The 27,709-nt window shown below is 41.2% G+C and overlaps 1 protein-coding gene across 1 annotated transcript in view; it reads right to left on the minus strand.

Moving 5' to 3' along the window:
- The window catches only part of LOC136885014 (guanylate cyclase 32E), a 355,176-nt gene extending 331,910 nt beyond the window's left edge, over positions 1-23,266 (minus strand). The window contains exon 1 of the mRNA XM_068230059.1: positions 23,175-23,266. The gene's annotated coding sequence lies outside the window, so the exon portion shown is untranslated. The remainder of the gene's footprint in view (positions 1-23,174) is intronic.
- Positions 23,267-27,709: the final 4,443 nt, after the last annotated feature.

Raw genomic sequence — 27,709 nt, forward strand, 5'->3', positions numbered from 1 at the left:
ATAATAATAAAAATTCCACCGAGCTCGATAGCTGCAGTCGCTTAAATGCGGCCAGTATCCAGTATTCGGGAGATAGTAGGTTCGAACCCCACTGTCGGCAGCCCTGAAAATGGTTTTCCGTGGTTTCCCATTTTCACACCAGGCAAATGCTGGGGCTGTACTTTAATTAAGGCCACAGCCGCTTCCTTCCCACTCCTAGGCCTTTCCTGTACCATCGTCGCCGTAAGACCTATATGTGTCGGTGCGACGTAAAACAACTAGCAAAAAATAATAATAATAATAATAATAATAATAATAATAATAATAATAATAATAATAATAATAATTCCTGGAATAGTTCCAAGTAAAACCTGAACATGACCGAAGTTATATAAACTACAATATCCGATCATTTGTCTCAAACATTTTTACCACAAATATTCAGCGTAGCCCGGCCAATGAGAATGGACTGAATTCGCATTCGACCTCACACATGCAGCTTCTAAATTGCACTTAAAATAGCTTTTCTTTACACCACGAGCTATCTGTTTCCCTTCCTCAGACGTCTCAATGGAATGTTATAAAGATACATCAGCCGTCTAGAACGTGCGATGTGCTACAGGTACAGCGGTTGCTAAGCAACACATTGGTCGGGCTACAAAAGCTCGTCTTTCCATTCCATCAACTTCAGCATACATTCTGGTCCTGCACACATATTGTCACGTGGTCTTTTTTTCGTGTGAACTCTTTCTCTTCTCCGAGGAAGAAAATAGCGCAACAGTTACTGCAACAAGGAGGGAGTGAATGCACGTAGAGGTGCAATTACAATTCAGAGGAAACTAGTCCACTAACCTAGGAGTTAAATTAAGGCAAATGAGCCTGATGGTACTGTATTAGGTCTGTGATACTTAAGGAGTCTTCTTTCTTCACCACGATACTTCCGTTCTTACGTTGAACTCATTAATATTATTATTTTTTTCGGAAGATTTATGATATATTTGGTTGGCGAGTTAAATAGGCTACAACAATATACAAGTTTTCAAAACATGAGCGTAAGAACGATGACTAAAGCCTCTAGGCTGAAATCTAATAAAAATATAGGACACGAACTTCGTATTCCGCTTATTAGATCTAGATTTAAAAATAGTAAAGATGACCAAGTTTAGAATCCTTCTTAGCCACCGAACCGACCCTGGCATCATAGGCCTACTCTTCAAGAAGCCGAACATACGTTTCAAACATCGCGGCCCTTGGCTCACTTGCCTTGTGGGTTAGGGCGATACAGTGACATCCACGGTATCCCTTGCCTGTGGTAAAAGCCCACTAAAAGAGACATCAGGTGTTCTTAAGTTAGAAGCGTGGGTTGGCGACCATGGGGCCTATAGCTGAGTTCTGGCACTGCTTCCACTTAATTGTGTCAGGCTCCTATCCTATCCGACCTCCCTTGGACAAGTCTCATTCTTTTCCGACCCGACGTTATTAGGTTGCCAGACCTGTGAAGTGTATCATTTTGACGCTCTTCGTAGCCCTTGTCTTCCTTTGGCCGATACCTTGACGTTTCGAAGTGTCGAACCCCTTCCATTTTTCTCTCTGATAAGTGTTACAGTATATAGAGGACGGTTTTATAAGCTACGTATAAAACAATAATCACTATCACCACCACCTTGGCTCACTTACGATTTGTTTTAATAGGAAAACATTTTTCCGGCCTTTTCCAAATTCTAAACCACTCTCTCACTAACGAACCTGAAAATTAAAACCCCTGAAAGGGGCCGCTTGTTAAGAAGGGAGGTTTCCTTTCCACCATCAAATATTCCGACCTCAAAGTTTCAAAATAAAATTAAGCCACGAGGGAGTTTCTTCTCCAACGGGAGGCAAAATACCACCTCTTAGGCTCGTATTCGCCCACGTCAGTTAATTTTGCTGTTATCTTAGATTTCCAGAACTCGGATAACGATCACTTCCGTATTCACCACAAAATGTATTATATCGGTTTATCAAAACAAAGTTCTCGTTGCAATCTCAATTTGACGCACGGAAAACAAATGACTACGCGCAGCCGCCACTATCGAAATATAAACAAGTTTTGATACCATTCGGGGTTTGCAAATAATCTGTATAAATCGTGTCCGCTATTGAGCAGAAACGAAGAAAGAATCCTAATATGACTTTCCAAGACAGTGAAATGTTATTGAATTTGGTGGCAGAAAGCATTAACAAAATAGAGTATAAGAAAACAAATTATAGCCTACACATTGCATATTTCACTAAAAATTAAGACAGTATTCCTTAATTCTTCATTAAAAAGTCCCCCAGTCGCGTACCGTACAAGATAATGCTATAATCTTAGGCCTACCTGTGTTGGGAATTCCAGGTTATGTTCGATCATTGACAGTGTCAAGCTTTAGATAAATCAGTCCTCAAAGTATGCAGCGCGTTATTTTTATCCACCTAGGGCGTTTTATTGCATAATCTTGGTTATGTTCCTCGTCGCTGTGGTTTTGTCTTTCAGTTAAACATGCCAGCTGTCTGCGAGCTGCCATCTTGAAAGGCTAGTATGTAGCTTTCCCATTTTACCGGCCAACCTTTCTCCGGTAAAATTTTAAACTGAGATAATGTACGGTAATGCATCAGTCACTTCCTCCCACTCCTAGGCCTTTCCTATCCCATCGTCGCCGTAAGACCTATCTGTGTCGGTGCGACGTAAAGCAAATAACAACAGTCATGTTGTCACTCAGAACGCCCCCAACAAAGAATTTGCTGTTCTGCAAGAAGTTATTCCTTTGGTTAGTTTTTAGGTTTAACACCTAATTCCTTGTGTGCTTAAATATTTATCTCTCCGTTCCATCATTTTCTCGTGTGATTATTAGCCTGCGTTTATATTAGCTTCTTCGTTTGTTTGTTATTACGCTTCATCGCATGCCTTTTCATTTGCATATTTTACATGTTCTTGTTTGTTTCCTTGTTTCTGTGTTTATCCGGCCCCACGCAGAGAATAGAGATGTTCTATCTCGGAATAGGCCTTATGTCCACATGAAGGTTTGCTTCAAATGATCGTTCCTGTCATATCCCTGAATATTCACAATTCATCTTGGGACAACCTGTATATTTGTTCCCTCGTTTGCATATTTTATTGCTTGCTGTTATATTTATGTGCTTTTGCTCATGATTATATCTCTTTACTGCCCTCATCTTTGCTTGCGGTGTGTTTGTTTATATCGTTGTTTGCAAGCTTCCTTGTTAGCACAATTATTTGTTGTGTGTGTGTTTGTTTTCCTGTTTTTTTATTTTTTTAATTTCAGCCTGAAGGTATTGACCATTAAATAACATTGCTTGGAAGGAAATGATTATGTTTAGAACGTTGATAATGGTCTTTCTTAAATCTTAACTGCATAAGGTGTTTTAAAAGAACGCTGCAAGGTTCAGAGATAAGACAGTATGCATCAGTAGAAGTAGAAATCCTTTAGCTATAGGCCTTAAAGTTAATATCTCCTGAGAAAAGAACAAATGTTTATAATCTCTCAGTTTTCGAGTGACTCTACAGGGAGAGGCAGCGAACAGCGCTTTGTTCCCCAAATAGTGGGTGGGGGGTGGGGGCAATAGAGTGCGCGGTAAGGCAGCGCAAAGACCACGGTTCGCGGTAAGCGTATGAATGAATGTTTAGCTTACAAGTTGAGATATTCTTGAGCGCACGTTATTAGTGTTACATTCCTACACTTGTTGTTGAACGCAGTGTGAAGAGCAGTATTGGACAGTAGATGACCGAATAACATAGGCCAACAAAACAAAACTTTGTAAACACATTTTTAACGTTAAAAGGTGATTCTAATTGTTTTGTGTTACTGATTCCAGATCTGATTTCAAGTGTTTTTCTATCACCCACGGTTTCGCCACAATATGACTTCGTTATAAACCAAACAATTAGCGAAACATACTGTAGGAATGAAAATTAAATTAATGTTAGAATATATACAAATCTTTTAATTAAGTCTAAACATGAAAATGTCTCTAATATATAGGCTTATGTGTCCATAACCTCTGCTCCCCAAACCTTCTGGTATAGCTTCTTCTCCTGTGAGTCACTCGCTGAACTTCTCGGTGAAGTGACCAGCAGTAGTCTCCCATCACACTGGTATTCCAGCCGCCCTGATATCACTTTGATATCTTGATGGAAACGCTCACCTTGTTCCTCACTCACATCCCCCAAATTGTCTGCGAAAAACTCAGGCGGCTGTTCAAAAAGTGAATCTTCTGGCTCATCAAACATCCTAAACCTTTGAACTTATCCAGCATGATGGCTGCAATAGAAATATAACCTGCGTCCTTTATGCACCCACGAACATGCTAACAGTCTGTTTGAATGATACCTAAGAGGGTAGTTGCCCACTTGTACTTCCTCTTAAAACAACAATCACCACCACCATCACCACCCTCTCTTTGACTTTCATTTTTGATTCAAAGTTGGAATCGAACATTATTTTTGGGATATCAGGTCCAACGAACACGCCTTCTTTCAATTGTGCTTCTGGTAAATGAAGAACGTTCTCGCAGAGATACTTAAAACATTGTCCATATTTGGGTAAGGTTTTCACGAACTGTTTCAGTAGGCCTGATTTGATGTGTAGAGTTGGGAGCAGAGTGTTTTTAGGATCCACGAGGTTCTTAGGCCAACGTCTCTCGCAGGCCAGTTTTTCTGGACCAATGTTGATCCCTTGTCCCATCCACATAAGAAACATGGGAAATTCATTTAAACCCATTTTTACCTATATCGATAGTGTATTCTCTTCGAATTTGCTACAAATTTAATTTCCTTAAATATTTAGTTTTGAAATTTAAAAACAATGGTGGATAATACAGCTTTTTGATTCAGCACACTAAAAACCATAAGAATGTATGGCAAATTCATTAGAAAAGTTTTTCATTGTTAGCCTGTGTAATTACTCGTAATATTCGGCCCCCTTCATCCCCCGACTAAATATTTGTGATTTTTATTTGTGGAAAAATGTCAAACAGAAAATGTACAAGAACAGTCCATGTACTCTGGAAGACTCGGAGAATAAAATCAGACGACAGATACGTGAATGTTTAGAGCCGCAGACACGAGTGTTACGGAATTTACAATGGACACCATTTTCAACAGCTGCATTAATGAAAGGTAAGATCTACATTAATTTTCAACTTCATTCATCGCTGGTTCAAATCCCCGTCACTCCATGTGAGATTTGTGATGGACAAAGCGGAGGTGGGACAGGTTTTTCTCCGGATACTCCGGTTTTCCCTGTCATCTTTCATTCCAGCAACACTCTCCAATATCATTTCATTTCATCTGTCGGTCATTAATCATTGGCCCAGAGGACTGCGACAGGCTTCGGCAGCCGGCACAATTCCTATCCTCGCCGCTAGATGGGGGCTTCCATTCCATTACTGACCCGGTCGGATGACTGGAAACAGGTTGTGGATTTTCATTTCATTATTAACTCTTAATTAATAATTTTCCAAAACCAAACCCCACGGCACTTAACGCCCTTGAAAGGGCTTTGGCCTGCCCAGCGATCGCTGCTCAGCCCGAAGGCCTGCAGATTACGAGGGGCCGTGTGGTCAGCACGACGCATCCTCTCGGTCGTTATTCTGGGCTTTCTAGACCGGAGCCTCCATCTCACCGTCAGATAGGTCCTCAATTCTAATCACGTAGGCTGAGTGAACCTCGAACCAGCCCTCAGGTCGAGAGAAAAATCCCTGATCTGGCCGGGGATCGAACGCGGGGCCTCCGGGCGAGAGGCAGGCACGCTACTCCTACACCACGAGGCCGGCGTTAATTAATAATTTTGGCTCCCCGAAATGAAATTGAGCGCGCTGCTACAGTTTACCCGTGAGTCTATTCTCTTTTTTTATTTTTATTTTTTCTTTTCCAGAGTTCGAGTTAAGACACTTGAGGTGCAAAGCGCTTATCTACTGAAAATAAACAAACACCATGACACAATGTTGCCAAGAATAGGCAGTGCCCTGAAAATCGTGATTCATTCTCTAAAGCTTCTTTATATTTTCATAGTAACAGAACACACGCGATAACATGACGAAAAAAAAAATTAAGCTTAAAGCGAGAATAAAAACTCAGTTATAAGTTCAAGTATTTTGCACTGCCTTGCCTCAAAAGCTATCTACGATCAACGTAGATGTAAATCACAAATTCATGACAGTAATTTCTGACGCGGAACAGAATAACTAACTGCTGGGAACCGCAAAGCATAATTAAATAACCAGTTCGCAATTCGGCGACAATCACTACTAATTGAAACTAAACTAAATGGAAAGTAACCTTCGAGTAATAACTAAGAACAAACTGATAATAAGCTAGTTGTATGTATGTTGGGTATTCAGCCTGAAGTCTGGTTTGATCCTCCACAGTCCACCAAAAGCTATCATAGATAAGCCCAGGCGTGAGTGAAAAGGCATAGTAGGGAAATGAGGAGTGAGACAGTTTCTCGTTACTTTCTTCACCGAACCAGAAGTTGCTATTAGACATCAGTCTGCATGCACCAACCGACCCTATCAGCGATATTTTTACACCATTCATAACAGGGACTGGCTGTATTACTAGCATCGCTCATATCTCAGCCACTTTCATATTGTGAAAGCCAAGGATAAGATTGAGACAGGTCAATGAAAGTAACAAAATTGCTCTACCCTATACCAGAAGACATAGTGCACTCTAAACACTACATCTCGCCAGCTAGTTATGAATAGTAAAAAAGAATAACTGCACATTTGGATTGAAATGAAAGCTCTCTGACAATAAACACATTGTACGCACTCATAACGATACAAGAATACAAGACAAAACGAGTACAAAATAGAATTTGCCAGGAAAGGACACCAAGTGACAGTGAGATATAAACACTCGGATTCGCGCCATAAACGTTGTCTACATCGTCATGCTCCAAGTCTCCACAAAACTCCTACAGCAATGAACTCCCGCTGAATAGTGCGGTACTTTTCGGCGCCTCTCCCTGTAATTGCCGGCTTAACAATACCGTTGGTGCAGTAAACAGAGTATCGGGTATTCTCGGAAAGAGATAAGTAAGATTTCACTTACTACCGCTCAACACATAACCTAATCCGGGGTGTGGTACAAAACTTGGAATTGTAGAGACAGAATTATAATTCTACTAGCTGCAGTAGCCGTCGTTGACGGGTCATCATGTAGAATGTGTTCCGCCAAAATTCCCATCTATCGGAGATGAGTGGCAGCAGAAGAGACCGATCACATCACAACAATGTAATGTTACTGTTGATCAATTTTATGAGCTTTCGATATTGTAGGCCGTCACATTTAGTTTCCTTCCGACTCAGTGATATTAGACCATCTAATTAAAAGGAGTCGTTCCTTCTTTCACGATTTCCTCTTTTCTTGTTCTTCAAGCGACCGTTCCTTAACGGTTTTCTTCTCTTTTTTTATAGTCGTCTACACAATTTTCCTTGTCGATGCGGAAGGATGAACACTTCAAGACAATCATGATAAAAACCATCGCCACTTAACTCTATTTAACAATATGTCCATGTTAACAATGCTCGACGTTGATATGGACTCAGTAACGGAAGATTATTATCATAGTCTGTACGGTAAAACTGTACAAGACATAAATGACTGGAACTTGTATTCGCTATAATCTGTGTTACGATATGTAATACTTCTCAATAGAACGATAATATAGGTATTTTAAAAATTATATTTTAGGCCCTTTCCCCTAAACTACCATTTTATCCAGCGTGAATAACATTTATTTGTAACCTAGACTCTATCACCTTATTCCCAGACTGTATACGCCGATTTTCATTAAATTATGTTCACCCTTTTTCTCGTGACTCGGCGTTCATATGGTCTTACAAAAGCACTAATTTCACCAATATATCTACTGACATACCTGGCACGGTAAAAATGTAAATACATAAATGGATCGGAAATTTAATTTCATATAATGTTACTTATGTAGTATTTATCGATACGACCACGAATAACATAAATATTTGAGAATTAAATTTTAGGCGTTCCCCTAAAGTACCATTTCACTCAGCGTGAATAAAATTATTTATAGCGTAGATTTTAGTGCAACATTCCCCGACATTACATACAGATTTTCATTAAATTCTCTTGAGCCATTTCCTCGTCATTCCCATACATACATACATACATACATACATACATACATACATACAGACAGACATGAAGGAAAAGCAAAAAATGCATTTCCTTGTTACTGTGGACAGGACCGATACGGAAATAATATTATTTTTTTTAAATCTGAGCAATGTAGAAACAAAACTATTATTGATATATATACAGTATAGCCAACGAGCTAGAAAGAGGACTATAGAGTGGCTAACATGGCTGCTACAGCGCTCTGGGTGGTGCCAAGACGAAATAGCGACTCCATAGTTTTAGCGCCATTCATATAATTTCTTCCGCATACGGTGCGATACTTTTAACAGATTAGATCGAAGAAATTATGCTCTCTACGTGTGTGGCATGCAACTGCATAAATTGTAGAGAAAACACGAAGAATAAATATCATATTTCAGATAAGATTTTCTTTTCTTTTACTAAAGTACACAGTTTTGGGCGATTAGCAGAATTACGTTGTCTGTGTAGCACAATCCAGCACGTGTACATTAGGCCTACTTTTATTTTCTTGTAGCAACTGGCAGCCAAACACGATAAAAATGTATCCTGCCTGACTAAGTGGCTCAGACGGTAGAGCGCTAGCTTTCTGAGCCCAAATTGCCATATTTGGTATTTGAAGGTGCTCAGATAGGTCACCTTTGTGTCAGTAGATTTACCGGCCCGTAAGGGAACTCCGCCGGGGCAAAACTGCGGCACCTCAGCTTCTCCGAAAACCGTACTAAGTAGTCGGTAGGACAAAAAACCAAGACCACTATTTATTATTACATTGTATCCTACTGAGCACATTTCCCCAGAATTTTGAAAATAAATATAAAGTGAACAACGGTGTTACAAGACGCCTGCTGTCCAACGCCACACCTACAATTTTTAGAATTTCCTAGTCACCCCATCCCCTCATCCAACGATACGGAGTAATATGAGGACTTTCAGTCCTACATCACCACTACTACTGAGCGAGTTGGCTACGTGCTTCGCGGTATATAGCTCTTAGCTTGCATTCGGGATATAGTGAGTTCTAATTCCACTGCCGACAGCAGATGGTTTTCCGTGGTTTCCCATTTTCACATCAGGCAAATACGGGGGCTGCTGTGCCTTAATGCCACTGACACTTCCTTCGCAGTCCTAGCCTTTTCCTATCCCATCGTAGCTATAAGGCGTGTCTGAGAGGGTGCTACATAAGGCAAATAAAAATCGGCGTTACCATAATCTTCTTCCAAAGACAATCGAAGTGAATTATTCAGGAAAGTTAACTTATGTGATTTAAGATCATTATCACAAGAAGAACTGTTCTCTTTTTCAACAATTATTTCAAATTGTTTATCCTACAAATTCTTGTTATATTATTATTATTATTATTATTATTATTATTATTATTATTATTATTATTATTATTAAGGGATACTTTATTACATCATTGTTCACTTCAAACCTTGTACCCCACGGCTCTAGAATACATATTTTTTGTAAATTATTATTAGTTTTACGTCCTAGTACTACTTTTTCGGATAAGCCGAGGTGCCGGAATGTTGTCCCACAGGAGTTCTGAGGGATATGAGCACCTTTAAATACTATCGTACTGAGCCAGGATCGAACCTGCCAGTTGTTTAGGGTCGGCTCCTTGGCTGAATGATCAGCGTCCTGGTCAGAGGACACCGGATTCGACCGGGTTGAGGATTTTAACCGGGTAGTCGACAGTTAATTACTCTGGATCCGGGACTGGATAACCTTCTTCATCTACACACAGAAGAACATCCTACAAACCACTACAGAAACACGCAATAGTAAATACATCATTCTACCTAGGGTTGGCGTCGTCAGGAAGGGCATCCGATCGTAAAATTAGGCTAAATCCATACAAAATTCCAATTCCAGGTAAATGGAAAGATACTAGGATTTATTATTATTATTATTATTATTATTATTATTATTATTATTATTATTAAAGTTATATGAATTATTTCTCGATGTTATATTACTTTGCTCAAGGTTTTCTGTTCTATATTTTCATTCCCTGTAAGTGGGTCTACATTTTTGGCAATGTCTTGTGATTTGTTTTGTAATTCGGACTACTAATTTTCTTTCTTTATACAATATGTAAGTACGTAGCCTGTATCTTGTATTTTTAATGTCCTTTTAAACAGACATTGCGCATCTTTGACTGCTTCCCTAATAAAGAAAACTGTGAAACGGTATTTATTCCCGCAGCCTCTGTACTTGTTTCATCACAAGCCCACTCGATTTGATCGCTTACAATATGGCGGACGTGGCTTTCAAGTAGATTCAAATATGGTGGTCCAATAGCCACTCTATAGTCCTCTTTCTAGCTCCTTGAGTATAGCCTACATAGATTCATAGTATGTACGAGTAGATTGTCATATAACATCATTAATTTGCTTATTTTTCATGAAGCTGCGGATTAAGGTTCATAGTGTTCCACAGCCGCATTGCACATTTAGTCCTACGGTGTTGGTGAATGTCATTAAGGTAGCGGAGATGACATAACAATGAGTTCGACTGGTTGCGATCCCACCGTACGAACACCTGGAATTGTTAGAATCGTCAACATTGTAGGAGATAATCGACTATTTGTTTAAGCCGAAGCGCAGGCAACACGTTCGTCCTTGATCTCCTTTCACTTCACACCTGTTCCCACGATTTTTTTTTTGTTTTTTTTTTGTTTTGCTTTACGTCGCACCAACACAGATAGGTCTTATGGCGACGGTGAGATAGGGAAGGCCTAGGAATTGGAAGGAAGCGGGCGTGGCCTTAATTAAGGTACAGCCCCGGCATTTGCTTGGTGTGAAAATGGGAAACCACGGAAAACCATCTTCAGAGCTGCCGACAGTGGGGCTCGAAGCCACTGTCTCCCGATTACTGGATACTGGCCGCACTTAAGCGACTGCAGCTATCGAGCTGCTCTCACGATTTCGGCCACCCTTATCAGCTGATAAGAAGTGACACGCCCAAGCCGAGCTGTCACCACGGTCGTGACAACATTCACCTCAGGAAATAATAATAATAATAATAATAATAATAATAATAATAATAATAATAATAATAATAATAATAATAATAATAATAATAATCGCATGACCTCAGCTACCGAATGCAAGGATTTTAATACGACGCCACCTGGCTGCTTGCTCGTCAATTTCGACTTTCGACGTTCTGTTTTACACAAGGGCTACTAAATGGCACAGTAAACCGAAACTGTCTCAGGCGTTTATGGTTGAGTTTTAATGAATTTTGTAGGGTAAAGAACAAACGTGTCACCAGAGATATTTTACTTGCCGACATCGTACGACATGGAGTGGCCGCCCTTCAAACATCCGACTACCCGACCTCTGCCGGGTTTGAACCCGGTATGTTGGGATCCGGAGGCCGACACACCACCACTGATCCACATAGGAAGCTAGACTATATATTAATTGATAGAGTACAGTAGGGAAGCAATATTAAGGGGGCCAAAACAGGAAATGCAAAATGCTGGCTGTATTGAAAAACTATTAAAAAATGTTGTGAAAAAGAAACTTTTCCCTTTTCAAAAAGCTAATGATCATGAATATGTCCTTCAATAAATGAAACTCAAATATTGTTAACGAACGATTTATTTGTATCATTTCACAGAGATCTTTGGTGACCAAGACCTACGGTAACGACTAATGTGACGTCACTTCCGTCCCGTCACGTTACACAAATGTTCAGATGACCCCCAGTCATTAGACACGTCAGATCTCCTGTTTTATCCACTTTTACCTCATGCGGAATAAAAACGCAGATGTTCGTGATTGTTACATATTCCACTAACTTCCGAATATCTCCGGAAATATGTGAAATCTGTAGTTAAAAACTCGTCAAATGTGATTTTTTATGTCTCATACATTTTTACTAATAACGGAAATTTACAGTGACTTCACCAACAGGGAGCATCGTAGCCGTGGAAAATAGTGTTCATCCATCATGGTAACTGGTTATCGAGGTGGTAGTTGATCTGATTCATTTTATAAAGAATACAACTGCGTGATCACCAGCCCCTATTGATTAAAACACATTGGAGATAAGAAAAAAGCCCAGACTGGAATGCATGTGTTCCAGTCATTGTTTTGTCTATAGACTCTCACCCGTCAGCTGTGTTTGTAATTCAGCCCGTCTTAAAGACAAAGCCCGCTACGACGTTAGGAAGATGCGGGCTTAACACAATCAGTGTTGTCATAGCAACTGACGAGAATGTATGACGTCACGGAGCAGGAAGAGAAACACGCTTCAGGCATAAATATTCAGTGCAGTAAAGCTTGTTCAGGAAATCTGCATGCATTATTAGTTTTATTACTTAAGTTACGCTGCTATATCAAAATAATGAGACACACATTTTACGACGGCAATAATTCTATTTCTTCGGAGACGAAGAGTGCATCAAAGCAGGTAATGTGAAATCACTGGATGTGCATTAGGGTATGTAAACAAGATTTATGGCATTGTGCCTATTTATAACAGGTTGGCTATATCTATGAATCTTACGAGATCTACCATAGGGAACCATCTGAGTGTATGCTTCCTCTTTTGCCAGTTCACCGGGCGAGTTGGCAAGCTGTGAGCTTGCATCCGGGAGATAGTGGGTTCGAGCCCCACTGTTGCCAGCCCTGAAGATAGTTTTCCGTGGTTTCTCATTTTCACACCAGGCAAATGCTGGAACTTTACCTTAACGCCACGGCCGCTTCCTCCCCACTCTTTCCCTAACCCATCGTCGCCATAAGACCTATCTGTGTCGGTACGACGTATTAAAGCTTTCAACTTCGTCTTTCCTAAACTATATTCGTAGGGTGAGGTCTCATTTAGTTTCCATTTCTTGACATTTTAGCACTTGCTTCTTGCACTCAACAATGGATCTATGTTAGTAACCCTTAAAACGCAACCAATAAAATAATTAGTCTAATGGTTTACTCACAAATTAAAGCGTTTATAGCGATCGCTACACATATAAACCTCAACGAAGAAAGACATTCGTTAGACCGCAATGGAAGTGTTGTTCGAGTGTTTGCGACCCTTACTAGGATCATAAGGTTCGAGTACAGGGAAATTTACAAAGGAAAGCAGGATTTGTCTTGCTTGACTTCCGACAAACGAGTAGTACCTTAGGCTGGGAAGACGAGCTGCTCGAGCAAGCAGCATGTTCGGAGCTGTCAGCGGCAGCAGGAGAAATGACATTAGTGGAAGAATAACCTTGAGTGGGCTTTTTAAAACTAGGAACGATCATCACTGATCTGCTTTTAGGGCAGTCGCCCAGGTGACAGATTCCCTACAGTTGTTTACCTAACCTTTTCTTAAACGTTTTCAAACTTGAAAATTTATTGAACAAGTCCCTTGATGCATTATCTAGCCCCTTATTCCTCATTGTATAAAAATACTTTCCCCAAGTTGTCCTGTCAAATTCCAACTTTAGTTTGTGTTACTAATGTCATTCCACGCCATCTCTCTAGTGACAGCTCCAAACATACCACTTAGTCGAGTAGTTCGTCTCCTTTCTCCCAAGTCTTCCCACCCCAACATTGTTGTGACTCTACTCCTTTGTCGGAAATCACCCCGGAAAATTCGTTCTGCTGTTCTCTGAACCTTTTCCAGTTTTCCTCCTAGCGAGGGTCCCATACACTGGAACTATACTCTAATTCGTGTCTTACCAGAGACTTATACGCTCTCTCCTTTACATCCTTACTACAACCCCTCAATACCCTCATAACCATGCGCAGATATCTGTACCCTCGTTAATGTGATTACCGCAATGAAGACGATTCCTTAACACCCCATCAACACAGTGATTAAAACTGAATGTTGTCGATGTATATCCTGAGAGAGTCTTAAATGCAGATCAGGGCACACGGATGAACTGTATAGGGGTTGTTCCTCTGAAAACAAGAGCTACAGTAAAGAAAGAAACCTGCGAGTGAGAAAGCTCACTCGATAGGACTAAACGTCCGTTTCAGCTCATCTCTATTTCTGTTTAATTTCTGTTACTTATTTTAACCCTTGGCTTTACGTCGCACCGACACAGTTATGACGACCATGGGATAGAAAAGGAGTGGGGAGAAAGCGGCCGTGGCCCTAATTAAGGTACAGCCCCAGTATTTGCCTGGTGTGCGGTTCGAACCCACTATCACCCGAATGGAAGTCGACAGTTACGTGACCCAAACCACAGAGTCAGACGCTCTGTTACAACCTGTGTTCGAATTGCTGGAAGGGTCCATATGTCAGTGGGCTCTGATTCTCATTAGATCACAGGAATGTGCAATAACAGACGTGGTTTACGGCCTTAGGCCGATCCAAGGCGACTCGAAGTTATTGAACCCCATCGAGTCCGAGTAAAGGCCCCAGTTTATTGACAGACTGAACTGAACTGAAGACGTACAGGGTTTTCTTTTATCAGTTTATTCACTTTCTTTATCACTTCGGTGTCCGTTTGTGAAGTCGAGTGGTCTGCTACTGTGACTAGACGGGAGAAGGCGGTAATCTGTTATTTACTTGCGGCGTCGAGGCTGTTGTCATGAAATAAAACGAAGAGTAGTGAGTGAGACGTGCTACTTCAGAAGGAATATATCCCGTGACGGGAAGCTATTCGAAAATTAAACTGGTTATGTTGAATGGATAACAATCTAGAGATGCCTAGCGACGCCCATGGTCGACCTGCGGGTCTTATGAAATTGGCGACCGACCTAGGATAATATCTAATGTCGAAGACGGCACAAACGCCCTATCCCCGATCTGAGGAATTAACCAATGAAGGTTAAAATCCCCGATCCAGCCGGCAATCGACCCCAGAATCCCATGGATCAAAAAACAGTATAGTAACCAGACAGCCACGGAGACGAACGTTAAGAATGGATGCAGTAATTTGTTAACAGCAATGTCACCGAACATCCGAACCAAGGAGGCAGGTAGGGAGATAGTTTCACCGACGAAGAGATTGATTTAATGTTACCATAGATGCTTTCAGAGCCCCTACTAATAGACGTGATATGGGCATTTTGTGCTTATGCAGAGTCAAGAAAACAAGCCCAAAAAGTTCACAACATGTGTACAAGAGAATGATTGCCAGGCTGAAGTTCTTGGAAATGTCAGAACCTTGAAGGATATGGAATTTTCTAGGAGAATATTACCTCGAGCTTCGGAAGAATCACAATGGAAACATGCGATGCAATACGATACGAGAAGTGAAAAAAAAATCAAAGGAAAACAGCTTCGTCTGTTCTGGGCGATTTCCGACAAAGAAGTAGTGTTATTAAAATGTAGCAAACTTTGGGCTGGGGAGAGTTGGGAGGTGCTCGACTGTGCGGTATGTGTTGAGCTGTCAGCGGAGAATTGGCGTGAAATGACGTAAGTAGAAGGATAAGCTTCAATGGTGTATTTTATATATATATATTTGCTTTACGTCGCACTGACACAGATAGGTCTTATGGTGACGATGGGATAGGAAAGGCCTGCGAATTGGAAGGAAGTGGCCGTGACCTTAATTAAGGTACAGCCCCGGCATTTGCCTGGTGTGAAAATGGGAAACCACGGAAAACCATCTTCAGGGAAAGTAGGAAAGATCATAATATGAAGATAAAGTTGGAATTCAAGAGGACAAATTGGGGCAAATATTCATTTATATGACGAGGAATGAGTGATTGGAATACATTATCAAGGGAAATGCTCGACACATTTCCAAGTTCGTTGAAAATCTTTAAGAAAAAGCTAGTAAACAAGTGATAGGGAATCTGCGACCTGGTCCCCCTGTGGGTGGGGGCGATAGAATAACACCCACGGTTTTCCCTGCCTGTCGTAAGAGGCGACTAAAAGGGGCCCCAGGGGCTCTGAACTTTGGAGCGTGGGTTGCAACCACGGGGCCCAAAGCTGAGTCTTAGCATTGCTTCCACTTACTTATGCCAGGCTCCTCACTTTCATCTATCCTATCAGACCTCCCTTGGTCAACTCTTGTTCTCTTCCTACCCCGACGCTATTAGGTTTACGAGGGCTGGGGAGTCTTTCATTTTCACGCCCTTCGTGGCCCTTGTCTTCCTTTGACCGATATCTTCATTTTTCGAAGTGTCGGACCCCTTCAATATTTTCCCTCTGATTAGTGTTATATAGAGGATGGTTGCCTAGTTGTACTTCCTCTTAAAACAATAATCACTACCACCACCACCATCTGCGACGTGGGCGAACGCCCTAAATAAGGATGATTGATTGATTGATTGATTGATTGATTGATTGATTGATTGATTGATTGATTGATTGATTGATTGATTGAAGCAAGTGGGTGCCCGCTTTGAGTCACGTAGCTACCAGCTTGCATTCGGGAGATGGTGGGTTTTCCCGTGGTTACCCTTCTTCACACGAGGGCTGTACTTCCTTCCCATGCTTTCCAGTGTCCACCACATAAAGCTCTTCAGGCTTTTCACACACACTACACCGTATAAAACAAGGAATACATACACTTCTTTCTTTCTTAATTTATTTAACCCTCCAGGGTTGGTTTTTTCTGTCGGACTCGAAGAATCCCACCTCTACCGCGTCAAGAGCAGAGTCCTGGAGCGTGAGGCTATGGATCGAGGGATACAACTAGGACGAGGACCAGTACATCGGCCAGGCGCCCTCACCTACTATGCTGTATGGAGGATGGGAAGTTTGGAAGGGATAGACAAGGAGGAGGGAAAGAAGCGGCCGTGGCCTGAAGTTAGGTAACATCCCGGCATTTGCCTGGGAGAGCAGTGGGAAACCACAGAAAACGACTTTGAGGATGGCTGAGGTGGGAATGGAACCCTCCTCCACTCAGTTGACCTCCCGAGGCTGAGTGGACCCCGTTCCAGCCCTCACACCACTTTTTAAATTTCGTGGCAGAGCCGGGGATCGAACTCGGGCCTCCGGGGATGGCAGCTAATTACACTAACCAGTACACCACAGAGGCGGACAAAATAAAAATTCCCGCAGAAGTACTTCAACGTGCCAACCGTCACGAGCACCTTCAAATACCAGGATCCAACCTGCCAAGTTGGGGCCTGAGCCAATCAGCCAGGCTATTCCTTGTGTTTTATTACAGGCATGTTATATTGAACTCGTGTGTTCGACAGGCTGAAAAGAATTTAATTTACATTTATCACATCGTCGCTGTAACACCTATCCGTGTCGGTGCGACGTAAATCTATTTGTAGTAAAGGCACTGGCTCAAAGACAAGCTTACACAAGCTCTTTGTTTTAACTCTAAAGCACGTATTCACCAACGAGAGCAAAGGCTTTTATCTTAGTTTAAAGCTACGGGAACCGAGTTAAGTTTGTATTCACCAACAACATTATCTCGGAGATTGGTTGACCGGTAAAATGGGATGTAGATGGCAGCTCGTACACGGATGAATATCTGCTTCAAAGAGAAAATCACAGCGACGAGGAATATGATCAAGATTAAGCAATTAATAAATGCCATGGGTGGATAAAAGAACGTGCGACATATTTCGAGGACTACTTATTATCAGACACATTTTAGCTTATCTAAAGCTTGGACACTGTGAATGATCGAACATAACCCGGAATTCCCAACACAGGTAGGCCTAAGATGAATTCTCGATTATAGTAATGCTTTCTGCCACTAATTCACTGACAATTTATTCTCTTGGAAAGTCATAAGGCTTCCTTCTTCGTTTCGGGTCAAGAGAAAACGTAATTTATGCAAATAATTATTCGAAAACCCCGAATGAAATCAAAACTTCTTTACATTTCGATAGTGGCGGCAGCACGTAGTCATTTTTTTTCCGTGCGTCAGTATGAAAAATTTAAGGTTCAAATTTTGGTAAACCGAGATAATAAATGCTGTGCATAGCGTTATCTAGGATAATCTAGGATAACAGCAAAAGTAACTGACGTTGGTGAATACGTGTCGAACAGTTCACTTAAAGCACTGTTAGCCTCAGTAAAAGTAATGGAATAAATCACAGCCTGTTACTTTGTCACCGATATATCAGACACGCTGTCTAGGAAGTATCTGTGACAAAATATCATTTAAGTTGTGTACTTGGATCGCGCTCACAGAGCTATGTTATCCGCTGTAATTCAAGGTCTATATCCGTTTTTCATCTGCCAGTTACCTACGGCGATATTAAAGGTGTTGAATCATACCACATTTTATCTTAGTGTGTTTATGAGCACAGTAGAGAGAGCTCTATATATGTCAACTGCTAGCTCATGTTTCAAACGTAGCGCGAATCGAACAGCTGGCAAATGAGATGTGTCTGAATACATAATATCTTTCCGAGAAGTACTCGTCCGATTTTCAAAATAATCACAGTGCTGAATTTGTATTTTTTGTAGATTTAAGGTTATGCGTACAAAACAGTGCGGTAGGCAGCATTTAAAAAAAAGCGTAGTTATTACCACGATCTCACAAAACATTAACGTCATGACAAAGTCTTATTAGCCCTTTGGTACCATTACTGAAAGTGAAAACAAAATTGTCAATATCTTGAACCGTTCACGAGTTATTTCAGGTGGACAACTCTGCTGAATAACCCTGTATATGCGAGGAATCTTTGTATTAAGTTCATAAATTTATTATTTTTAGTCAATTTAACTTTAAACCTGCATTAAGTACTGTAAATAATTGGTATCCCGGAGACTCGACATTCCGCTTGTTAGTTTATTACGCATCAAGTTAACAACCTTTTCCCTATGCATTATTAAAACATCAAATTACAATTGTGGATATTATTTTTTCCACTTCTAATGTCCCGAATCTTCCGAAAAATACTACCCGACATTGCTATCTTATCAACTAGAGGTATTTCAGTACTGGTCTCCCGCGACCAGAGAGTGACCGTGACGATAATCATATGCTCGTGCTTCCTGTAACTGAATCACAGATAAAACTCACAGATATTTTTGTGTCACATATAGTCTGAAATATCATTCAACCTCATTTCTAAATGGTAGCGTTTCGTTTCGTAAATAGAGATGTTACAACGCCGACATTACCATTAACTAACCGAGGACCTGTTGGTAAACTTCAACAAAAAGAAAACTGCCTCATTAACTGTGCGTACTGCACAGATCACACAGTTTTCCGTTCAGACATGAGAGGGTACGGGGCCTTAAGATTGAATTTAGAGCACCGCATGGTTGGAGGTGCTGCCGGTACGAAACAAGTTTCTACTTATGTGATGAATGTGTACGTACACTGCAGCTCACGCCCACCTGTGCAACATTTGTCTGTTAGCACACACTCAAGAGCGACCCATTTCACCCGCTGTTGAGCACCTGGACTGTAGAAGAAGCCGGCAATGCAAACGGGAACATACATTGCAATGAAAAAAAAAATCAAATAAATAAAATCAAAAGAAAAGCAGCTCGATTTGTTCTGTGTGACTCCCGACAAAAAGTAGCGTTACAAAAATATTGCAAAGTTTGGGCTGGGAATACTTGGGAGAAAGGAGACGAACGGGTCGACTAAGTGGTATGTTCCGAGATGTCAGTGAAGAAATGGCGTCGAATGGCATTAGTAGACGAATAAGTATGAGTGGTGTCTTTAAAAGTAGGGAAGATCACAATACGAAGATAAAGTTGGAATTCAAGAGGGCAAACTGGGGCAAATATTCGTTTATAGGAAGGGGAGTTAGGGATTGGAATAACTTACCAAGGGAGATGTTCAATAAATTTCCGAATTCTTTGTAATTATATAAGATACGATTAGATGAACAGCAGATAGGGAATCTGCCACTTGACACACTGCCCTAAATGCAGATCAGCGGTGTTTGACTGATTGTTGTGGCATTTTTGAAAGAAGAAGCCACATTTTCATGGTGTTATGTTAGATTTCCAAAACTCGGATGACGTCATTATGTCGGATAACGCTCACTTCAGTATTCACCACAGAACTTATCTCGGTTTACCAAAACTAAGTTTTCGTTTCCATCTGGGTTTGAACCGAAAATTTTACATACTGGCACAGGGGAAATAAATGACTACGTGCGGCCGCCACTATCGAAATGTAAACAGGTTTTTGTTTACAATTGGGGTTTGGAAATAATTTGAATAAATTATGTTTGCTATTGAGCAGAAACGTAGAAAGAAGCCTAATATTCGAAGAGAATGAATTGTCATTGAACTTGGTGGCAGAAAGCATTAACAACATAGGGAATATGAAAACAAATTATAGTCTACACATTGTATGTTTCATTCAAAAAATAAGCAGTATTTCTAAATATTTCATTAAAAAGTCCCCCAGTCGCGTACCGTACAATATAGTCTAAGCTGTAACCGAGGATTGATCTTATGTCTACCTATGTGTTGGGAGTTCTAGGTTAAGTTCGATCGTGGCAATGTCGAAGCTTCAGATAACGTAAAATGTGTCTGAAAATACGTAGTCCTGGAAATATGTAGCACGTTATTTTATCTACCTAGGAAGTTTATTAATTGCATAATCTTGATCATATTAGTCGTTTGAACTAGATACTGAGCCGTCTACGAGCCGCCATCCCATTCTACCGGCCAACCGTTATCCGCGATAATGTTCTTGTTGAATACAAACTTATCTCGGTTTACGTAGCTTTAAACTAAGATAAAGGGTTTTACTCGCCTTGGTGAATACTGACCTAAAAGGATTTTCTCTGCAACGCGGAAAGTCATGGATATGTTTTATCTGCTTACAAGATGAGATGGTGAGTTAATATCGATACTTAAATGCTTTTCCATGTAGAACAAGGGGGGGGGGGGGTACTAAATTACAAGAGTGTAGACTTTCAATTAGGAATTTTTCTTGGAGAAATGAGTCTCCGTTTGCCTCAGACGGTTGAGGCGCTGGCCTCCTAAACTCAACTTGGCATGTTCGATCCACACCCAGTCCGGTGGTATTCGAAGCTGTTCAGGTACGTTAGCTTAGTGTCGGCAGATTTACTGGCACTGAAAATAACTCCTGAGAAACGAAATTCCGGCACCTCGGCGTCTCCGAAAACCCACAAATGTAGTTAGCGGGACGTAAAAATAATAACATTATTATTATTATTATTATTATTATTATTATTATTCTACAGCTCTCTAGATCACGGTGACTACACGGTAATAACGTGAGGAAGATGACTAAGACAGTACAGATAGATGACGAACACTGGAGAACTGAGGTGAAATCACACGTACGCTGAGTGGTAATCGAACCAGCCCTAGGATCTAGGATACAAAAAAAGTCTGACTTTGCCGGGAATTGAACCTGGAGGCTCTGTGTAACAGGCCGGCTCGCAACCTCTACACCACGTTATCAGTAATTTCGCCTATAATCTCAATTATATTTTTTCTGAAAATATTTTCTCTGTGCCATCATATTTACATATTTTTTCTCATTTTTGCTCATTATTTTCCAAACGTTAAATCACTCGTTTCAAAATAGAGCCTAGAGCTTACAGTGCCCCGGCAGGGGCGCACTCTTTCTTTCTTTCTTTCTTTCTTTCTTTCTTTCTTTCTTTCTTTCTTAATCCGTTTACTCTCCAAGGTTCATTTTCCCCCTGGACTCAGCGAGGGATCCCACCTCTACCGCCTCTAGGGCAGTGTCCTGGAGCGTGAGACTTCGGGTCGGGAGGGACACAACTGGTAAGGAGGAGCAATGCCTCGCCCAGGCAGCCTTACCTGTTATGCTGAAGAGGGAAGGAAGTGGCCGTGGCCTTAAGATAGGTACCATCGCGGCATTTGCCTGGAGGAGAAGTGGGAAACCACAGAAAACTACTTTGAGGATGGCTGAGGTGGGAATCGAACCCCCCTCGCTCAGTTGATCTGCCGACGCCGAGTGGACCCCGTTCCAGCCCTCGTACTACTTTTCAAATTTCGTGACAGAGCCGGGAATCGAACCGGGGCCTCCAGGGGTGGCAGCTAATCACGCTAACTACTAAACCACAGAGGTGGGCAATAAAATACTCTATCATGCAAATTTTCTGGAAGTGTCTTGAGCAAGATGAAAGCGTAAACGTGAAATTTACGAAAGTCATAACATGATTAATCGATCATACAGGACACTGGGTTTTGTACTCGAGGAACTCAAAATTATTTAGTCAAATACGTCCATACGCTTGTACAGTGCTCTCGTGAGACCGAAATTAGATTAAGCAAACGTTTTGTGGAGTCCCGTATGTAAACTACAGATTGCACAAATTGAAAAAGTACAGAGGCGATTTCTCAGATTGAAAGAAAACACCTATATGCCCACTAACGGCAGCATACAACGAATTTCAAGTAGCCAACGGATCTGATCATATACCATGATATTTTTCTATAAAATTATAAAGGGTACTATTAATAATTCTGATTTACTGACACTCTTAAAATGTCATGTTCCCAGAGTAAACTATAGAGAAAAAAAGGAAAAGAGAAACATTTTAACCTGACAAAGTTATGCAAAATCTTCTCACAAGACCACACACTATCAACAACAGTGACTCGTTAGACTTCAGCTCACCAATTGAAACTATTATAATAGAATTCATAGCATCAGAAAATATCAGGAAACATTTCCACCATTCACAATTTCCGAATTATGAAATTGTAAATGACAGTCCTGTACATTTCTCTAATATTGTATATATTTTATAAGTTACTATCCCGTTTGTTTATCAGTGACTTTTAAAATGTAATAATGTATGTACTGCATACAGTTATCAACTGTAAAGCGAATTCATCATCCTCATTGCTTCTTTAAAATTATGTTTCGTATATTATTACAAATGAGGATATTATTAGTCTTAATATAATGTAGCAATATAGATGTAAAGTAAGAATGAAACACTGTCAAGAAATGCTGCAGTATACAGTAAATATAATAAGGAGCAAACGCACGAGAGTGGCATGAACAGAGCTGACGCACCTTTTAATAAAAGTAGAGTACGGTGCATGTGAAGTAGTGTTTCATTCTCCGGTATACCGGATAGCATTCAGGAAACTATCGCTGCTACTGAAATCTACAGTAGTTTTATTCCATCACAACATTTGGGAAGTAAAATGGGGCAGTGGATTTTCTTACCTCGAGGCTAGACGGGATATAAAACTCCCCATGAACTAGCGGCAGCTGATATGCGGAATGAGGACACCGCTTCTGATAAGGTGAATTGGGTCGTACGAACGTGGACTACACGACGCGACACACGACACGATACACTTGCACACACGTCCGGAACGTGCGGACAACACCGCGGGACTGACTGAAGGAGCCAATGAGGCACAGCGCCCGGCCTGTGGAGTGGAGTGGTGGGGGAGGACGTCAGAGGGTGCGAGAGGCGGCCTTGGAACACGTGAGAACGGCTTTCTCCAGCGTTGGGTTTTCCCTCCTCTCCCGCCCTACTGATGATGGGATAAGCGAATAACTTCCGTCCGGCATAAGTGTGTCGGAAGTTATTCGAATGAAATAAGGAATAGATGAACTCAGTTTTTATACGATTTTTACCAAATTTAGTTGTTGCATTTAGCTACAAATGATGCCATGCTCATCAGGGCTAAAATACGTATCGTTAAAACCAAACTTGCTGATGAAAATACACGAAGCGCAATGCTATAGTATTGACTACTTGACTCACCAAATTTATCAAGTCATACATTAAAATTCGTGACGAATTGCATGTAAATTATGGCGAAGTTGCTGGTCGCTTTCTTTGAATTTTGTCGCTAATGACTTCAAAAAGACTCCAAATCGCTAATGACTACGATGATGATGATATTTTCTGATAGTGGTTGTTTCCTCAGCCAAAAAAATGGGGAAATGGTCAATCTAAATCGGTAAGGGTTGAAAACAATGAAGGAAAAGGTGTTAGTGGTGATTACTGATTTTTTTGGCTTTACGACACACCGACTCAGATAGGTCTTATGGTGACCATAGGATAGGGAAGGCCTTGGAGTGGGAAGGAAGCGGCCGTGGACTTAATTAAGGTACATCCCCAGCATTTTCCTGGTATGAAAATGGGAAACCACGGAAAACCATTTTCAGCTCTGCCGACAGTGGGGTTCGAACCCACTATCTCCCGGATGCAAGCTCACAGCTACGCGCTCCTAACCGCACGGCCGCGAGTTGAAGTAATGCTTGGACTCAGCTAGGGGCCCCGCAGTCGCCAACCCAAGCTCAATCAATCAATCAATCAATCAATCAATCAATCAATCAAAGAATACCGTGGATGTTGTTCTACCACCCCAACCCCGAGAGGAAAATAACGGTTGGTGAATGAGAGACAGAGGTGTATTATTATTATTATTATTATTATTATTATTATTATTATTATTATTATTATTATTATTATTATTATTATTATTATTATTATTGTTGTTGTTAATGCTGGCCCCGTGGTGTAGCGGTAGTGTGTCTGCCTCTTATCCGGACGGCCCCGGTTCGAATCCCGGCCATGTCACGTTTTTTTTTTAAACGACACCTCGCAATCTGCAGGCCTTCGGGCTGAGCAGCCATGGATCTTCGGGGCTGTTGCGCAGTGGTGTTTGGATTAGTTATTATTATTATTATTATTATTATTATTATTATTATTATTATTATTATTATTATTATTATTATTAATATTATTTGCTAGGGGCTTTACGTCGCACCGACACAGATAGGTCTTATGGCGACGATGGGATAGGAAAGACCTAGGAGTTGGAAGGAAGCGGCCGTGGCCTTAATTAAGGTACAGCCCCAGCATTTGCCTGGTGTGAAAATGGGAAACCACGGAAAACCATCTTCAGGGCTGCCGATAGTGGGATTCAAACCTACTATCTCCCGGATGCAAGCTCACAGCCGCGCGCCTCTACGCACACGGCCAACTCGCCCGGTATTATTATTATTATTATTATTATTATTATTATTATTATTATTATTATTATTATTATTATTATTATTATTAGTTTTTGTTAGTAATGCTATATACTATTTGTATTTATTATACCATGTTTGTTTTTACTATTTGCTTTACGTCACACAGAAACCATAAATGTAATTAGAGGGATTTAAAGCCAATACTAATACAGATAGGTCTTATGGCGAAGGAAAGGGTTAGGAGTGGAAAGGAAACGGCCGTGGCCTTAATCAAGGTACAAAAATAGAAATGAAATGGCGTATGGCTTTTAGTGCCGGGAATGTCCCGAGGACATGTTCGGCTCGCCAGGTGCAGGTCTTTCGATCTGACGCCCGTAGGCGACCTGTGTGTCATGATGAGAATGAAATGATGATGAAGACGACATATACACCCAGCTCCCGTGCCAGAGAAATTAACCAATGGTGGTTAAAATTCCCGACCCTGCCGGGAGTCGAACCCTGGACCCCTGTGACCAAGGGCCAGCAAGGTAACCATTTAGCCATGAAGCCGGACGAGGATTTCCACTGTTTGCTTGCAATAATTTCTTCAAAAGCTAAGTCCGAGGGAAAAACGTATTAAGGAAGAAAGAACAAGACTGTCGTTAAACTGTCGTAGGACAAAACTTCAGCACCTCGGCGTCTCCAGAAACCATAAATGTAATTAGCGGGACTTAAAGCCAATAATAATTCATTTAACTGAATTGTGTTACTTACCGGTATGTGTAAGAGTTACCTTCTTCTTATTTTTTCTTTTCCTACCGCTTCTCCCACACCTGTGGGATCGCGGGTGCGAACTGCGTCGCACATGTGGATTTGGCCCTGTTTTACGGCCGGATACCCTTCCTGACACCAACCCTATATGGAGGGATTAATCACTAATCACTATTGCGTGTTTCTGTGGTGATTGGTAGTGCAGTGTGTTGTGCGAATATGAACAGGAGAGTGTTGGGACGGACACAAATACCCAGTTCCCGAGCCAGAAGAATTAATCAGAAGCGATTCAAATCCCCGACCCGGCCGGGAATCGAACCGGGGCCCTCTGAACCGAAGGCCAGTACGCTGACTATTCAACCAACGAGTCGGACTATGTGTAAAATTTATCTGTTTTCATCTAATACTCCTTCTGAAAGACTGTACCTGTGTCATTTAACAACACTTCCAAATCCTCTGCTGAAACGCCTAAAATGACAATTATTTTCTTTCTTTCTCCCCCCCCCCCCCCTCTCTCGGTGCCGGGCTGAGTGGCTCAGACGGTAGAGCGCTGGTCATCTGAGCCCAAGTCGGCAGGTTCTATCCTGGCCCATTCTGGTGGTATTTGAAGGTATCCTCACACATACGAAGAAAATGAAAATATTATTGTATATTGACCTGGATAGTTGTATTTTCGCCATGGTACGCACACGTTCCTAGCATTGTGGCAACTGCGAACTTTCACACATTATATTTAAATTTGCCACAAAAACGTGTTATACGATAACAATTAAATGAAAAAATTCCGCGAGAATTTATAATACTCACCACGTGAAGAGACCATACCTAACCTGAGCTATGAGGTCTCACATAACAGATGTACTGGTCATTTAAAGAACAGTTCCATCTCTACAGAGTAAGTAACTAAAGGAGCTAAAATCCCAGACACGAGTGAGATTCTTTAACGGAAAGCCGCTACGCTTATCATCCATCCAGGGAGCAGGACACTCAGACAAAACTGTTAGTTCTTCTCCTTGAATCGTGATTCCATTTCCATATTTCTTTCAGCAGCTCTGAGGACGCCAGTTCACACAAGACAGGGTCAAGGTCCTCCATTGAGTAACAACACAATAATCATCTGACGATCTGATCAAGATCTTTTAGTATGAGCAAGCTGTACGGTAGTCTTCAAATCCTATTTAAAGCTGTCCTGCAACCGTAAAATCCAGCGTTAAAGGCTGCCATATGAGTGAATTTATGAAACTAAAGTCATTAAATATGAGCCGAGCTTCCGATATGTTATGTCATGTCTGCGGAATGAAACATGAAGTCTCGTCTCCAACTTCGAGCTGCTCTTGCTAAGAGTTAATTAAATTTTTAACAAAACCATGTCAAAAACGGTATTTTTCAATCCTAAAGAATTAATCAGTGGAATATGACGTTCTGTTGCAGAAGGCTACATTATGAAACCTATCCATAGAATGTGGCCTGAGAGAAAAATTCAGAAGTGCCAGCAAACTGAAGCTACACAGTGGGACCTGATAGATGCCTCAATATGTTTATATGAACGCCATCCAGTGGCTCAGTTAGTGGAGAATTTAACAGAGGGAAGAGTTAACGAGTCTAGAGATATTGCAAAGAAAGAAGCCTACAAGGAAAAAAAAAAAATAGCGGTAGACTGCCATTATTGTAACGGCCGCAGGGTTTTGACCGTTTCCTCGACTTACTTATTAGAAATAAAACATGAATATTATGTGGATAATAAATTTTAACTAATAGAATATGGTACACTTGGAGTGTGGGTAATAACTCGGTGTCATATGAATTTGTTATTCACAACGACAGCTAACTTCAGCTGAGCGCGCGAGTCAAGAGTCAGACGCTGGCCTTCTGACCCCAAGTTGGCAGGTTCGATACTGGCTCAGTCCGGTGGTATTTAAAGGTGCTCAGATACGTCAGTCGCGTGTCGGTAGATTTACTAGCTCGCAAAACAAATCCTGCGGGACTAAATTCCGGCACCTCGGCGTCCCGGAAAC

The sequence above is a fragment of the Anabrus simplex genome, chromosome 13, assembly GCF_040414725.1.
Source record: "Anabrus simplex isolate iqAnaSimp1 chromosome 13, ASM4041472v1, whole genome shotgun sequence".
Taxonomy (NCBI): domain Eukaryota; kingdom Metazoa; phylum Arthropoda; class Insecta; order Orthoptera; family Tettigoniidae; genus Anabrus; species Anabrus simplex.